The sequence below is a fragment of the Pteropus vampyrus genome, unplaced genomic scaffold (assembly GCF_000151845.1).
Source record: "Pteropus vampyrus isolate Shadow unplaced genomic scaffold, Pvam_2.0 Scaffold30, whole genome shotgun sequence".
Lineage (NCBI taxonomy): Eukaryota > Metazoa > Chordata > Mammalia > Chiroptera > Pteropodidae > Pteropus > Pteropus vampyrus.
Window position 1 is genome coordinate 76,740 of NW_011888811.1, and position 326 is coordinate 77,065.

Below are 326 nucleotides of genomic sequence, written 5' to 3' on the forward strand. Positions count from 1 at the left end.
AGAGGCCGCCCACGTTCCTCGGCTCATGGCCCCTTCTTGCATCTTCAAAGCTAGCAGTGTAGCTTCTTCAAATCTCTCTCTGACTCCCCTGCCTCTTTTTTTCATGTGTAAGGACCTTGTAAGTAACTGCGTTGGTTCCGCCTAAAGAACCAACGCAGGATGCTCTCACCATCTTCAAGATCCTTAATCATGCCTGAAAAGTCCACTTTGCCATGCGAGGTAAGATATACGCAAGTTCCGGGGATTAGGACCTAGGCGTCTTTGGGGAGTTATTGTTCTGCATACCAGGGCTCAGTATTTGTTGCTAGGCGAATGAATAAATAAAT

The 326-nt window shown here is 47.2% G+C and overlaps 1 protein-coding gene across 1 annotated transcript in view; it reads right to left on the reverse strand.

Moving 5' to 3' along the window:
• The window catches only part of DOCK2 (dedicator of cytokinesis 2), a 370,198-nt gene that overhangs the window by 62,719 nt on the left and 307,153 nt on the right, over positions 1-326 (reverse strand). The window lies entirely within an intron of this gene.